The 16,389-nt window shown below is 39.8% G+C and overlaps 1 protein-coding gene across 4 annotated transcripts in view; it reads left to right on the top strand.

Moving 5' to 3' along the window:
• Aig1 (androgen induced 1) overlaps positions 1–16,389 on the top strand; it is a 210,240-nt gene that overhangs the window by 153,840 nt on the left and 40,011 nt on the right. The window lies entirely within an intron of this gene.

Below are 16,389 nucleotides of genomic sequence, written 5' to 3' on the forward strand. Positions count from 1 at the left end.
ATCCCTTAAAGAAATGGAAGAAAAAACAAACAAAAAAATTAAAGAAATGGAGGAAAAGACAAAACAAAAATTGTAAGAAACAATTCAAACAGTGCAAAGGGTGAAAGCTGAAATAGAGACAATAAAAAACCCAGTCTGAGGGAATAGAAAAGCTGGGCAAACTGTCAGGTACTACAGATGCAAGCATACCAACAAAATACAAGAGATGGAAGAGAGAATCTCAGGCATTCAACATACACGAGGAGAAATACATCCATCAACCAAAGGAAATCTTAAGTACAGCAAATCCCTAACACAAGATATCCAGGAAATATGGGAAACCATGGAAAGACCAAACTAAGAGTAATAGGTATAGAAGAAGGTGAAGAAACCCACCTCAAAAGTGCAGAAAACATATTCAACAAAATCATGGAGGAAAACTTTCCCAATCTGAAGAAGGACATGCCTATGAAAGTACAAGAAGCTTACAAAATACCAAATAGAGGGGACCACAAAAAAGTCCCCTTGCCACATAATAATCAAGACCCCAAATATACAGAATAACGAAAGAATATTAAGAGGGGCTAAGGAAAAAGGTCAAGTAACATACAAAGGCAAACCTATCAGAATTACACCTGACTTCTCCATGGAAACTCTGAAAGAGACCATGGATGCGAGCCCAGACTACTATACCCAGCAAAGCTTTTAGTCACTATAGATTGAGAAAACAAGATATTCCATGACAAAACCAGATTTAAACAATACATATCCACTACTCCAGTCCTACAGAAAGTTCTAGAAGGAAAACTCCAACCCAAGGAAAAAACATAGGCAATAGATAATTCCACTTTACCAACAGCCAAAAAAATAATAAAGGGGTGGAAATCCACACACAATTCCAACAACAACAACTCCAAAACAAACAAGAATGAGCAACCAATGGTCATTAATATCCCTCAATATTAATTATCTTACTCACCCATAAAAAAACATAGGCTAACAGAGTGGATCCTTCTGCTGCATACAAGAAACACCCCTCAGCTTCAAAGACAGATGTTACCTCACAATTAAGGGTTGGGAAAAGATTTTCCAATCAAATGAACCCAAGAAACAAGCAGGGGTAACAATCCTAATATCTAACAAATTAGACTTTAAAATAAAATCAATCAAAAGAGATGGAGGAGGTCATTTCATACTCATCACAGGAGAAATCCACCAAGATGAAGTCTCAGTTTTGAACATCTATGCCCCAAATACAAAGGCATCCACATTTGTAAAAGAAACATTACTAAAACACAAATCACACATAAAACCTCACACACTTATAGTGGAAGACTTCACCACCCCACTCTTACGACTAGACAGGACTACCAGACAGAAACTTAACAAAAAAAACAAGGAAATAATAAAAGTTATGACCCAATTGGGTTTAACAGACATCTATAAAACATTCCATGCAAACACAAAAGAATATACCTTCTTCTCAGCACCACATGGAACCTTCTCAAAAATCGACCACATACTTGGCAACATAGCAAACCTCAGTAGGTACAAAAAAATGGAATAACTCCATGTATCTTATCAGACCACCATGCTTTAAAGTTATAGTTCAACAGCAGCATACAAACTCATGGAAATCGAATAATGCGCAATTGCACCATTCCTGGGTCAAAGACAAAAAAAAAAATTAAAGGCTTCCTAGAATTCAATGAGGATGAAGACACGACATACCCAAACTTATGGGACACTTTGAAAGCAGTGCTAAGAGGAAAGTTCATAGCACTAAATGCCCACATGAAGAAATTGAAGAATAGTCACACTGGAGAATTAACGGCACAGCTGAAAGCTGGAGAACAAAAAAAAAAAGCAAACTCATCCTTTTGGTCTTTGAGTGCCCATTCATGTGGGCTCAGTGTTGTCTGGGTGAACATGAGGGTTGCCTAAGCAAGGCATGTGATGTGTAGAGGCAGAGATGGGAAAAAGGCATCAGCGTTTGATATGTCGTGCTTGAGGTAACAGAGGTGTTGTCCATTCTGAGAGTTCTTTACCCACCTATTGCCTACTGTCTACCTATCTATACTTCCATAGCCATTAACATTGCTTTATGTTAATCATCTGTCATCTTCTCCTTGCAAAACCAAAGTGGAGGGAGAAAACTTTTTTGAGCTGTGAACTAAATGTCTCTTTCCTCCCTGATTTTCCCCTCTCATCTTGGGAGAAACTTTACTACTTTGCACTTCAAGAAGTCTTTCTGTCAGCCTGATCAAATGCCATAGAACCACCGTGGAAAAGAGCTAAGTTATAGTGACTTTCCTTACTTGAAATAGTGCTTTCTCTAGCCACTTCAATTTTGTCTAATAGGTGAGAGATGACCTTAAAGATTAAAACTGAAATCTTCTGCATTCCTTAAGTATGTAGCATGTATATGTGCATGTGTATGAGTACATGGGCATTTCCTCTACATGTATACATATGCATTTTTATGTATGTGTCTCTGAATATGCGAAGGTGTTCTTATTCAAATATGTGTGCAATTGCATACATGGCTGTGTACACATGCATGAGGGTATGCTTAATGAATATGTGTGCATAGATATATACTTGCTACATGGGTATGCATGAGGTATGTGTTATGCTTGGGAGTATGTGAACATGTGTGTTTGCGTCTGTTTCCATAGATGCATGCATGGGTTGTGCTTACATTGTGCATGGGTATGATTGTTATGTTTTCATAAGTATTCATAGGTATGTATATACGTAGATGTGTGTATGTTTATTGGTAGTGATTTCATGTATGTGAATGTGTATAGGTGAGTATACAGCATCTGCACATCTTTACTTTGGTGTATGCTTGTGAGTGTGTGTGTGTGTGTGTGTGTGTGTGTGTACATGTAAATTCTCTGTGAATATGATGCCATTTGTGAGTGCATGATACCCTCTCAAGACTTATGGCTCTCTGCTTTCAATTACATCAGAATAGTCCAAATCCCTTCTGAACTAATCCTAATCAACTTGGAAGCTACCACACTTGGGCATGAGGCTGTCAAGTGTGAGTGTTTGCAGATGTCAGCACGAGGAAGGCAGGAGTCCAGGAGGACAGATCAAGGCTTAGCGACAGGAAAATGCATGCCAGTGCAGCCTTGTTCCAGAGTGCCAGCACAGCCACGAGAAAAACTCATCATGACAGCAAATCAATAATCTCCTGGAGACGATCTGTTTCTGAAATATCCTTGATTAATTATGCCAGGGCATGCTTGGCAGCCATCCTTTGCTCCAGATTAACCTCATGCTTTTTGCATGAAGCAGGATTATGGCTGGTTCTCATAAGTCAGATTTGACATTTGAAATCAGGCTTTAAAGGCTTGGGTTATAGATTTTCTTATGTCTCCATGTCAAACATAATTGCTCTTATTGCTGGTTGTAGATGTTTGCCAATCAATCAAAATAACATTTATTTGATCATAAACAAGGCTAAATTAAAACCATTTGAAATCATTGTACTTGAGGACTTGGTGAAGAGGCCTCTTTAGATTCTCTGAAATCTTGCTTCAGTGCTGTGACAAAGAGCTGTGATGACATTTTTCTAAACGATGGAAGTATTGTTACTATTAATTCCAAAAATTAATGCTTCTCTAAACTTTGTGCATGTGTAGCTTTTACCTGCTGATTTAGTCCCATCTGACTATGATTTGGAGTAAAATATTTAACCACTTTCCTATAATATACAATTATAAATCTTATCCCTTGAAACTAAATGTATTTTTAAATTTATTCATAATATATTGCACTCAGGAACTTGTTTTTTTTATTTCTCATGAATTGCAGGTGGGATTCTAATAAAAACTAATAAAAAAATAAGACCTGCTTAAGGATATGAGACTCGGAAATCCCTACAACAGAAGTTGGGCATACTGTAGTTTATTTGGTTTAATTCTTTCCTAAGTGTCCCTGTCCCCTGTATCAGGGCCGCCTTTCCTCAGGCTGATTATAGCACTTTGTAGTACATTTCTGATGCATTTGTATAGTCATAATCATGGGATGAAAAAAAAGTCACCCATTCTCATCATGTAGGCGATGAGCAATGCAAATCAAAACAGGGCCTGATATTTCTAAGGTGAGTTTGGCAATATGGACTTACATTAGTCAGGATAGACCAGTTTATCCTAACATACAGCAGTGTAATATTGAAGTCTCCATAGATCAAACTGTAAAACTACAGAATTTATTCCTCATTCACACAAAGTCTTCAGCAGTCTACTTGATTCTCAGGGCAATTCCCTTCTAGGTTATAATTCAGGGATTTGGACAGAGTCTGTCTTGAGGTCCCATCATCTAAAGTCTCAGAACAGTATGACAGAGAAGGGAGAATAAATCCACAGCAGCTGGAGACATACCAATCTGCAAGTGTCCACACAACCTCCATTAATTTAAAACCCAGTGTTTAACGTATGTTGTCATGAAAAATGTGAGCTACACGTCAATGAGTTGATGACTGCTTGAAGTACATGACAAAGAAAAGATCCCAAATATCTGGTCAGATCATGGAACCTAAACAAAACACGTTGAAAACCTGAGGTCTTTAGTAGCGGAGTTGTTAGTCCAGAATGATAAAAAACTGATCTGCAAAGTAGGACCTCTAAAGGCAATGCTAAGAAGCAGCTCATTTGAAAGTAGATGTTAGAGAATAGAGTCAGATGACCAAAATCATACTCTTAGAGATAAACTCTGACACTGGAGATGCTCATCCATCTGGATGAATGGATTCTGCTCAGAAAGTAATGTCTGAGAAAACACAGATGTGTGTTGTTCTGTGTTATGTATGTTTTTAAATGTGTTGGCTTTTCTTTCTTAACAATGCACTTCATTCTTCAGTGGTTCCTCCTAAGCATATTTCCTGAGGACCCAGATGGTCATATTTGTGATGCTCTCGTCACTCAAAGAATACTGTTTTCCCGACATCCCATCTATACCGTGTCTCATTGCTGTTCCTTTGAAGAGACAAGAAGGGCTCACCCATGTCTGAGTGCTTCTCTATGGTGATACCCTGGGGTTACTCTAATCCTCCCTCTCTACTTAAAGGTGGACTCTACACATGAGCTTTGTTCCCCATAGAAGCATCAAGGATGTTCTGCTGTTCAAAAGCAGAGTCCAGGCAGCCCTGAGCTCCTGGAATCTTGCCAGCCTGAATAGATAAGGCAAGGCTACATGTTCCTTCTCTCCAACATATCCACGACAAGGACAATTATGCTTCCGTGTAATACAAGATCTTCCATTGACTCTTGCCCCACCATATTTACTGGTATCTCTCAGACATCATAGATCATAAAGATTCACAGTGAGACCCAGAATATGCAGACTACATGAATCTGAGCTCAAATCCAGCACCTTCCACTTGGGTAAACCTGAGCAATTTTCTTAACTTCCCTGTGCTTTATTTTATATAAAATGGAATTGATTATGATGGTGACAATGAATATCCCTTAGAGGGTTATTTGAGAAATACCTGGGTTTTAATGTATATGAACAGCCCCTGGCATGCAATAAGGGAATTCACAAAGTACATCACTGTTTGTAGGCATTGCATAAACCAGTTTTATCATAGGATCTCATGCTAGCAACCCTAATGAATTATGTTTTCTCCATGGTGAGAGTCTCCACATTTGTATTTGGCTAATTAAAAGGCATCCCCATTGATAGCTGGCCAATAAGAGTCTTCACCTACTATGTTTTGAGTTTCTGTTTTAAGTACCTGTGATTGGATAGGCTCCATCAGTATATTTACTAAGTGAACGGATGAACACATGAGTGAACAAACGAACATGTGAGACGGGACAGTAGTGGCACATGGGCCTTTAGTCCCAGCACTCGGGAGGTAAAGGCAGGCAGGGCAGGCAGATCTGTGTGAGTTCAAGGCCAGCCTGGTCTACAGAGTGGGTGCTAGGATAGGCTCCAAAGCTACACAGAGAAACCCTGTTTCGAAAAAAAAAACTAATAATGTGAAGCATGTGCCTTGGTTGAAAACCTCAGCTTAGGAGTTAGGGAGATCTGGGAAAACACTGGTTGCACCATGTGTGAATTCTGCACTTTCTTTAACAAGGCAATCCCCTGATTCTCTATTCCTCACATAGAAAATGAAGGTGAAGATAACCACTGTCCAAGAATTTTTCATGTAAAATAAATAAGATTAAAGTGGAAATTATCTACTCTAAACTCAGCATACATCAGCGCAGTAGATAGAAACTGTTCTTATGTTTATATATACCATATACATGTACTTCAATTAAAAGTGAGGGAAGTATTTTAGACACAGAGGGATGGAAAAAGTCTCATCTCCATGTGTTCAAATAGATATAACTTAAAGTTATAGACCAGCAGGTATTTTTTATCTTTTGCTCATTTGCTTGTTTTGTGTCACATTTTTTATTAAGGTTAAGGAGAGAAAAAAGCAGAATAGAGACTTGTAGGTGAGACCAAGGGGTAGGAATAAAGAGGTGAGAGACTTAGAAGGAAGGCAAGAAACAGACAAAGTCCTAAGGAGCACAGTGAGTTCCTTCCTTGGCAAAAACCACCAGGACAGAAACAAGTCAGAGAGGGGCACACCATTTCAAGTAAGCCCCTCCTCTCCTTGTCCCATCCTCCACTCTGCCTCTAGCTTGGCCTTTCTATTATTGATATCCAATTGGTTTCCCTTATCTTTATGTACTTTGAATTCCCCATCAGAAATTTGGTCTTGTGGAGAAGGAAGATCTTGGCACAATGCATGAAAAAAAAATCCCCCACTATTCAGCCTACATCTGCCTTCACCATTCATTTCGCTCATGTGTTCTGAGGTTCTGCAGTTGTAATGTCCCTCTGGCGCAGTACTATGCCTTCACATGACTTACTTTTACTCCTGTCACCAACTCCTTCCCTTACCTGTTTTTTTCTGCATGTCCACCCCTAGACCCTTGAAGAAATCCCGCTTGGAGGTGTGCTGCTGTGTGTAATCTTTTCTTGATCCACAAAGTTAATTTAGAGGTTTGGGGGACCTGGCACCATGTCTCCCATGCCTGGAGCTCACCACACTCATCACTTTCTTTCTAAGGGTACAATTAGAGGGGCTAGGCTATGAGAACAACCAGTGCTAATTGTGGGATGTTCCCAGAAGTGAAAGCTAGACCACTGGAAACTCCACTGTAACATATTATAGTAAGTGCACACTATCCCTGGCATCCATTAAAAAAAAAGCTATATATCTTGGTCCTTAAGATACTGGACTGCAAATAAGGAGAAAATGTACAACATAGTGGTACCCAATATAGTGCTATAGACCTTGAACACCACATGAATACAGTTATTAGAAAGTTTCAGCAAAAGTAATTTACTATCCTCAAGTCTCTTTAAATACACACGTGAATGTATCTTTTATAACAGCACCTCTAGTTTGTTACTGTCCCAGTGTAATTATTTCCATGATGCAAAAATATGCAAGTCTGTGTTTAATGCATGACACTATTTAGTTGATTTGTTCTAGTGATTAAAACTATATCCTAGGAGTTGTTGGAACTGATGTCAGAGCTGAATGCATCTGAAAGAGAGAACTCAGGCTATGAAGAAGTTGGCAAGTGCCAGGAACATTCAGATAATATTGTTGGTTGCACCCAAACCTGTGTTTTGACCCTGGGTCACAACTTTTAATCTCATTTCAAACAAGAGATTGCTCCTGAGTAAAAAGTCATCGGACTTGACATCACAGCAAGCAGGAACAGATGGTCAACATTATGCCACAAAGACACCATCTAAATAGATTCTACATCATGTTCCCAGGCACTACCAAACTAAAACCAGTACCTCTGCACCTAGAAAAGAAAAGCACATGACAAGAGGAAGCGTCTGGAAAAACAGAGACCATAGCATTTGAAACCAGCAGTTCCTTCCATTGTTGACTCTCTAGTATGTTGAATCAGGGGTGGCACACCTTGAACTGACCATTTAATAGAAATAATAGAATTTCAGAATAAAACATTTAGTCATATTTAGATTTAAGATTTTGGGTTTGCTACTGCCCATGGGAAAACACAGCTCTTACCTCAAAGAGAATGAGGAAAAACCAATGCTGAGTCAAGTGTGACCACCATGGCCCAGAAACAGCAATTCAGGTTACCTCAAGTAACATGTTCAACATGGTGGCATTTTTATGATGTTTTTATAGTAACAGAACACAAAGGCATAAATCAAGCTATTTTTTGATAACATATTTTAGCCCTTTATTTGTGCTTTCCAAAATAGAGTGCATTTGATAGTCTCAAGGATGCTAGGGCAGATGAAGAGAACCTAAGATAAAGAGATTTCAGGGTGGCAACATTTTAGCTCTCTCTAATCACACACATTCTTATCAGTCGGTCAGCCTTGTCCAGCCTTTAACATGTGTGTGCCTCCCCACCCCCACTCCCGCTGCCATCCCACACATCTGTCTCTCGACCACACCCTGAGAACTTCAGTTCACACAAATGAACCTGCATCAGTTTGTTCCCAAGCTGCCTGGGGTCTTGGTTCCATCTCCCTGAAACAGGAGACACGCCTCTCTGCTTCTGAATCCACAGTGGCCCCAAGAGGTTTTCCCGTGTTCATTTAGCACTGGGCTTGTGTTCAGAGTTCAGGAGTCAGCTGGACAGTGAATCAGTCAGTGTCTTGAGGTTTTCCCATTTTTATGATGTTACCCTTTCTATCGCTTCAAATTATATGACTTCATTTCTTAAACCTGGAAGTTCCTTCTTGGTTTATTACCAAATAAATATTTCTCAATTTAATCCATTTTTCTTATGTAAGTGACCAAGATGATAAAAGAAAAAAATTCAAGTTGTAATCTGAGTGGGCATTTTTTATGCACTAGGGCAGGGTTTCACATTGCTTTATTTTTGCAGGACCTGTAACCCTGTCATACCTCATCAGGACCCCTTCACTCTATCATCTCAGGCAAGGTCAATCACATGTCTGCTCAGGCCCTCAGTCTAGATGCACCAAGGCACCCAGGTGCACACTGACATATGTACACACACAGGTGTTCACAAGCACATGTGCAGGGACTTGTGATCATCTGTTGTCCTGGGAATGTAAGAAACCCAGATGCCCTCACATAAAAGAGGAACACACCTGATAAGTGATGGACCAATGACCGTGACAACTCCATGGAGCCTACCTGTGCCCTCCAGATACATAAAGGTGGACACTGGAGTACTTACTTTTTCTCTGGTACTGGACAAAGCTGCTTATTATGACCCATGTTCCAAAGCTGGCTTTTCTTCTAATGAAGAAATAACTTTTGTGTCACGTCCACATGGTAAGAGAGAAGTACTCCCCTGTGAGGGTGGGGTGTTTTGCAGAGGAAAATGATTACAGAAATGGCAGAGAGCAGCCTCTGAATCTTATTTGTTATCTCTAGTTTTGATTACAGTTCTAGGTACATAAAATGATCTTGAAATATCCTCAAGTCCACCCATCTCTCTTCCCCTGACTTCATGCCACCATATGTAGTTTTATCCCTCTCTGAGTCAACAATAAAGGTTGCTTTTTAAACCTCTCTTTGTGTATAGGTTGCTGGTTGCCATCACAAATAGTCATAAAAGTCTTACAGTCTGTATCCATGCACAGCATAAACCTGTTTCTTTAATACTGTTAAAGAACAGTACATTCTTCCTACAGAAGTACCTGGACTTGCTATTTGCACACCTCTCCATATTTTTGGCAAAAAAACCCATCCATTCACAAATAATCTGGTAGTTCTATATCTTATCCACAACCTCTTCTAGGGTATCCCAGTGTACAGGCTGTATTTTTATTAATCAGTTCATGGTTACTCTAAAGAACCTCTGAGATAATCAACGGAGAGGAGCAAAGGTTTGTTTTGGCTCTTAGTTTTGGAGTTTCAGTCCATAATTAGCTGGCCCTGCTGCTCTTGGCAGGCATGGGAGGCAGAGCAAAGCCACTAACTACCTCATGGCCAAGAAGTGACGCACAGAAGGAAAGGGGACCAGGTTCCCGCAGCGTCTTTCTCGTGCACAATCCTGGTGACCTGAATACCTCCCACCAGATCTCACCTCTTCAAGCTTCTAACATATCCCAACAGCCAAAAGCTGGGAATCAAGCCTTTACCACATGGCCCTTTGGGGGAACTTCAAGTTCCTACTTTAGTCAAAGTCCTAGGAGTATGCAAGGTAAGCTGTATGGCACAGAGCCCTGGCATTAAATCTTACTAAATCACACAGTGATTCAAATCACCTTGTTCATTCTTGTTCATTATCCTTCTGATTCCTTAGGCAAGTCTATTTCATGTTCACGTGTTTTTAATGCCCCTCTCAAACTTATTAACATCCCTATTTAATACATTCAAGACCTTATAATCAAAGTCATGGACAAGCAAACATGTCTGGTGAATACCTTACATTGATTCATTTTCACTGTATTTGTTTTTATGGTTATTTTTTCTTTATGGCAAGGGATACTCCGTTTCTAAGGCATAAATAGTTTCCCTTTAGATATATTTAAGAAGATGTGAATTGAATGAGAGAAAATGTTTTGTTTGTTTTAAATCCAGCAGCTGTGGCAAAGCCTTATTCTTAGTTTTTAGGCCTAGGCCATTTTGTGTTCAGAGAGCTTTTCGTTTATCTGTGTGTGCTGTTTGGACTGCGTGGGAGAAAGTGAGCATCATCTTCAACTCTGAAGTTCCATCTTTCCTTCGGGTCTCAAAAGAAATTAATAATTTATTTGTGGGTCCCTAAAAGCATCATGGGCCTTGGATCAATGTCTGTTGTGCCTAGCTGTATATTACTCAGTTCTGATGCATGTGCAAACCATAACTTAGAGCATTAGCCTTCAATAGGCACTAAGTCGGTCCGTCCCATTATTCTGCAAAGTGTGATTTTAAGCTTCAGAATGTGCAAGTTTCCCACCTGCAGGCTTTGATAAGGAGGCACTGGTATGGGGGAATCTAGCATGGGTCTTGTGCCTCCTTATCAAAGACAGCAGGTGGGGGCCATACTGGGTCCCACAGGCCAGTGTTCTAATTGTCCTGGAACACTACACCACACTGTTTCTTGAACACCTTCTGCAAACACACTTTTTGCCTCCTCTGTCTCTTCACTTACCATGTAACAGGTAAATCATAGGTCCTTCTATGTATCCATATCTCCTTTGGGTCTGAGGACTGCTCTGTGTGTGGGGAGACCATAACCCATGTGTCTACTCTGTGTTAAACCTTTGCCTCATGATATTGATCAGTTCGTGGCAGAAGTTGCTCTCCTGCACCACAGGGAACTGACCAACCCCCTTAAGAAAACACAAATGCAATGGTCCATGAGAGATTCAGGCTTCCCTATTTGGGATATAGTCTTCCAAATGCAACTTGTCTTCAAAAGTAGTAACAGTGAATAGCAAAGTTTGGTACATGATAACTACTTATTATCTTAGACCAGTGTTTCCTAAGATGAAGCTTCTATATTCATCAGATAAAAAGTTGACTCATTTGGCAGTCAGCCATCCCCATAGTACCCAGAAACAAGTCAAACTCAGTCACTCAGGAGTTGTTCACTGACAATTGTGTTAATCTCTTTTCTCTGCTAAAATTACATAAGTCAGGTAAACTTTATAAAGGAAAGGGGTGCATTTAGTCCATAATTCTAATGATTCGGTCTTGGTGATAACATCACGATAGGTGGTATCTCAAACTGGAGTGTAAATGGTTGGAAGAGACTACATTTCTATACAGAAAGATTGGGTTCATAAATTCTTCCAAGAGTATGCCTCGAATGACATAAGGACTTATTCTTAGTCTCCACCTCTTACGGGTTCACTGTCGCTACTTCACGACATGGAAGACTGTATCTCCTAACACACAAGTCCTTAGGGAGCAAGCCACATCCAGCTCATAGTAACAACAACTGCAAAGAACAACCCAGTGCAATTCTTTCGAGCTGGTGACCAAACTGTCTCCATGTTTCTTTCTCCAAAGTGTGCCTCCTCTACTGAAGAACACTGTAGAATTTCAATGGTTACTCATGTTTAGGAAACAGATCATTTTTGGTTCTGCTTCCAGCTACCTATAACTATCACCCCACCACTTCATTATGGCTTCATGGTACCTGGTTTTATTGTTTTCAGTTATTGAGATGACAGTGTGCTACAGGGACTACAAAAAAATTCATTTTTTTTCTACAACAAAGACCTTGTGGGGCTGGCAGTGCTGGAACATGTCTTTAATCCCAGTACTTGGGAGGCAGAGGCAGACAGATCTCTGTGAGTTTGAGACCAGCATGGTCTACAAGAGCTAGTTCCAGGACAGCCTCCAAAGCCACAGAGGAAACCCTGCCTTGAAAAACCAAAAATAAATAAATAAATATAAATATAAATAAAAGCATTTCTACGTTTGTTTGTTTAAAAAAAAAGACCTCGTGGGTTCTTATGAACCTCAAATAAAATAGTTTGGTCTGTTGGAAGACAATGTCCATGATCTCTATCATAGGGTTAGTAAGTCTAGTATTATTCAACTCAGGTGTCTTCCTAAAATACAATTCAAGAGCAGCCCTGGTGACACAGTTCTATAATCCCAGATACTTGGGGCTGAGGCAGAAGAACCAAAAGTCCAAGGGCCACTGAGACTGGAGTGTTTGTTCAAGACCAGACTGGGTAACTCAGTGAAACCTTGCATTAAAATAAAAGGTGAGAGGAGGTGGAAGGTAGAGATGTAGCTCGGTGGTAGAGCACTTGCCTAGGAGGTGCGAGGCTCCAGGTTCATGCACATGTGATTCCAATGCAAAGTGGAAAACTGGGGTTAGCTCAAAATAGCCTGGTTTTAATCATTCTTCCACACCTAGCAGCTCTGGGATACTCTCAGAGGATAACCTGAGCCTTTTATTGTCTGATTTGCAGACTAGATTTAATAGTATCCTCTTAGAACATGATTTCAAAATTATCACAACAGATATTTACCATATGTCCTATAGGCCAGGGTCTTTTCTAAGTGCTTCCGATATCCCAGCAAGCAAAATGCAAGCTTTCCATTCCCATGCATCCATGGTCCTAAGTGAAAATACATCCTGGTGCTCAAGTCCTTGAAGTGGAGTGCTGCCTGGGAGTCATCTGGCACTGGGGTCCTTGTACATATAGTTGTAAAGTAAGCATCATTCTGAATGTGCCAGACTTGACCCTCCCAGTTCAGCTATTGCTGGACCACATATAATTTACCAATTTTCTTATTTCATAAAACTTTTTACTTTTAAGGCAACATTTATATTTCGAGTAAATACTTAGCACGGTGTTTGTCTTATTGATATATACTATATATAATAAGTAAGACTAATTGTCACCAAAAATGTTTGGATGAAAGACTGTGTATTGTGTATGAAAATTATGAGTGATAAGATAATTTGCTAAAATAAAATTTCCCTTCGAATTTGCCACTGGCCACATCTTCACATATTCAGCTAGCCACACGAAGGACTCTTGTCAGTGGTCATGGCACTACACTGAAGGAATTCATTACCTCCTTTTCATGCAGTGAGTGCCAGTGATGCAGTAGTCTATCAGATCTTCCTTTTCTCAAACCACTTCCTGTCTGGCATCAGCAGAGCACACCGTGACCTTGCCAAGTACAGCATCTGATCATCAGCAGGCATGCTAGATACAAGAAAGTCACTGGGCAACGGAGCATATTTGGGCTTGGTTGTTTGCACTAAGTTCATAGAAAAGTGATTCATTTTCTACTCACTTTGGATCAATGAATGAAGAAGTAGAGTATAAATTTCTTCATAATAACCAGCTCAAATCATAACACTGTCACTTACAATCCACCCAGGCCTTAAGGGTCAACATTGTACTCAAAGTAAAAGTACAACCTGCAGATTTTTTTCTGTGTAACATTTGATGAGATAGTATTACTGCTGATATCTCATACTGTTGGTGAAATTCCCAGCCAGTGTCATCTTGAGGTAACTAGATTAAAAGAAAAATTCCAGTAGACTTCATCGCTAAAACGCATTCTGTCTCTGCCTTAGCACACAGTGCTTCTTGCATAGTTCACTACAGAGCTGATTGGACTGTTTCACAAAACAACAACAATAGGGAAGATAGAAGATGAAATATAAAGCTAGCCATCTGTGGAGTCACTCACCTTACACCCATGGAATGTCACACCTTTGCTAACGAATTCTCAGAGATAGATGGTATGCAGAAGAGAATGCTGAGGCCAAGAATGACCACCACTTTACTACTTATTACAAAACCACAGCTTTCTATTTTCTCTACAAATATGAGCCAGACACTTTTTCCAAAAATACTTATCTTGATATCCCCAATGTGTCTTTCACCTGCCACCCGATTCCATTTTGCTAAAATGCTAGAGTTTGAAAATCATAGCATTCTATTTCCTGCCTTTTCCTTGAATATGCAAACAGTAAGGTCAGGACAAAGACTCTACTGATGGGTCCATTGTCAGTTTTGTCACTTTTGAACTCTCAAAAATGTCTCCAAAGGTAGAAGATGTGGGGGTGTGGGAGCATGCAGTTTTCTGGAAGACCTCAGACCATACCACATGTCTTTCCATTAGATTCCCATACCAAGACTATGTGATCTTTGGGGAATTCAGAAACTTGGCGGTTTTCTTCCTTTTAGCCTTCTGAATGTGGTCAGTTCCATCTCTGCCCTGGCCCACCATGCTTGGGATGTACAGTAGCCACTAAATCAGAGGACAGGACAAAGGAATGTTTCATTCACCTCCTCGGGATTCTCCTTTCAGATGTCACATCTATAGTGCAGGTGCCAGCTGGTACAAACTCTTCATTTTTCCCACATGATGCTGCTACACACAAGATCTGAGAGTGTGTGTCAGGAGCCTTGAAGTCTTCATTGCCTCTCATGCTGAAGAAGCAATCTAACATTCAAAAGAAGGGGTGTATACAACGACACTTCTAACAAATGGAAAGCTGAAAGCCTTTTGTCCCTTACTGCCCAAGAACAGGAATTGGTGATATAAATTTGCCAGCATCCACATAGCAAATTTTAGGCAGTTCAGGTTAAGACTGGCATTCTTAAGGGATTTCTAAAATGGCATGTTATACCTCACAAATGTCTTTTCTTCCTCAGTTTCTTTCTTCAGAGATTTGAAGTGTCCGTTAAGAGGTCACTGCCTTTGCTGAGTTTATTCCTGGATGTTGGTGAGGGCTCCTTTGCATGGTCGTGTTTGCATGGTCTCTTCCTCAGTGCGTTTTTATTGGTATACAGAAAGTTTTTGTAAGTCGATTTTGTATCCTGCCACTTAAATGAAAGTATTAGTTACTTCCAGAAGTTCTCCTGTAGAATTTTTAGGATAGTCCTCTGCAAAAAGGAATAATTTCACTTCTTTTCCTATTTGTATCCTGTTAACTTCCTTCTCCTACCTAGTTGCTTTCGCTGGGACTTTAGGCGGTGCAATCACTATAAAAATCTACATGGAGAATTCTCAAAAAACTGAATTGCGCTGAATTGCGCCACACCTTGACGTATAGCTGAAGACCTCAACATCCTACTACAAAGATGTGTTTGACCGTATTTATTGCTGCTCTATTCATGGTATGCAGGAAATAGAAGCTGCCTATGTCTCTGGCAACTGGTTAATGAAAATGTGGTACAAATGCACAATAGAATTCTTTTCAGATGTAAAGAAAAGTATAATCATCTGATTTGCTGGTAAATGGAAAGAACTGGGAAATTCTATACTGAGTGAGGTAACCCTAGAGCCAGAAAGACAAACTGTGTGCTCTCTTATTTATGGATCATAGTTCCAAATCTATAGATTTGAATATATAACCTACAGTAACCACAGAAGCCGGGAAAGGAGAAATGACCTTGGGGAGGAGGGGGTTGGAGAAAGAGCTCTAGGGAGGGTAACGGTACATCATATGTACTTTGGAGGTGGAAAGGGGGAAAAGTCAGACAGGAATTAACTGGAAGAAGATGAAGGGGAAAAAAAGATAAATAACAGTAAGGATGTTTGAAAGACCACAGGGAAATACTTTGTGTTTATTTAAAAATATTTACAAATTGTGTCAGGGCTTTTGTTGTTTTAATTCTATTTATTTGTTTGTTTATTACCCTACAGGTTTTACTTATATGTTATCGCTTCCAAATTTGAATTTAAAAGGGATTTCTGAGTGTGTCTCTGCATCTGTTTGTGTTTCTTGTGCCTCTTCTTGGACTCTTTACTTCTGTTTGTTTTGTCCTATTCCAATTTGGTTTGTTGTATCTTATCATATTTCATGATTATCCATTAGATGCCTGTTTGTTTTCTAATGAGAGACAGAAAGGGTGTGGATCCAGATGGGAGGGGAGATGAGGAAAAACTCGGAGGAGTAGAGAAAGGGAAGACTGTAATCAGGGAGAAAAAGTCTATCTTCAATAAAA

This window comes from Mesocricetus auratus, unplaced genomic scaffold, assembly GCF_017639785.1.
Source record: "Mesocricetus auratus isolate SY011 unplaced genomic scaffold, BCM_Maur_2.0 Super-Scaffold_100018, whole genome shotgun sequence".
Classification (NCBI taxonomy): domain Eukaryota; kingdom Metazoa; phylum Chordata; class Mammalia; order Rodentia; family Cricetidae; genus Mesocricetus; species Mesocricetus auratus.